Source organism: Schistocerca nitens, chromosome 5 (assembly GCF_023898315.1).
Source record: "Schistocerca nitens isolate TAMUIC-IGC-003100 chromosome 5, iqSchNite1.1, whole genome shotgun sequence".
Classification (NCBI taxonomy): Eukaryota; Metazoa; Arthropoda; class Insecta; order Orthoptera; family Acrididae; genus Schistocerca; species Schistocerca nitens.
In genome coordinates this window covers 102210466-102211375 of record NC_064618.1, presented here as the reverse complement: position 1 = coordinate 102211375, position 910 = coordinate 102210466, and the positions used below count along the sequence as shown (strand labels likewise).

Sequence of the window (910 nt, the reverse complement as noted above, 5' to 3'; positions counted from 1 at the left end):
CAACTGAGCTACCGAAGCACGACTCACGACCGGTACTCACAGCTTTACTTCTGCCGGTACCTCGTCTCCTACCTTCCAAACTTTACAGAAGCTCTCCTGCGAACCTTGCAGAACTAGCACTCCTGAAAGAAAGGATACTGCGGAGACATGGCTTAGCCACAGCCTGGGGGTTGTTTCCAGAATGAGATTTTCACTCTGCAGCGGAGTGTGCGCTGATATGAAACTTCCTGGCAGATTAAAACTGTGTGCCCGACCGAGACTCGAACTCGGGACCTTTGCCTTTGGCGGGCAAGTGCTCTACCAACTGAGCTACCGAAGCACGACTCACGACCGGTTTCATATCAGCGCACACTCCGCTGCAGAGTGAAAATCTCATTCTGGAAACATCCCCCAGGCTGTGGCTAAGCCATGTCTCCACAGTATCCTTTCTTTCAGGAGTGCTAGTTCTGCAAGGTTCGCAGGAGAGCTTCTGTAAAGTTTGGAAGGTAGGAGACGAGGTACTTTCAGAAGTAAAGCTGTGAGTACCGGTCGTGAGTCGTGCTTCGGTAGCTCAGTTGGTAGTGCACTTGCCCGCGAAAGTCAAAGGTCCCGAGTTCGAGTCTCGGTCGGGCACACAGTTTTAATCTGCCAGGAAGTTTCATATCAGCGCACACTCCGCTGCAGAGTGAAAATCTCATTCTGGAAACATCCCCCAGGCTGTGGCTAAGCCATGTCTCCGCAGTATCGTTTCTTTCAGGAGTGCTAGTTCTGCAAGTTTCGCAGGAGAGCTTCTGTAAAGTTTGGAAGGTAGGAGACGAGGTACTGGCAGAAGTAAAGCTGTGAGTACCGGTCGTGAGTCGTGCTTCGGTAGCTCAGTTGGTAGAGCACTTGCCCGCGAAAGGCAAAGGTCCCGAGTTCGAGTCTCGGTCGG

General features: G+C 52.2%; 1 non-coding gene across 1 annotated transcript; it reads right to left on the bottom strand.

The window, feature by feature from the left end:
* Positions 1-245: 245 nt before the first annotated feature.
* On the bottom strand, positions 246-320 carry Trnaw-cca (transfer RNA tryptophan (anticodon CCA)). Its single transcript has one exon. It is a non-coding gene; the product is annotated as a tRNA-Trp (tRNA).
* Between the last annotated feature and the right edge of the window lie 590 nt (positions 321-910).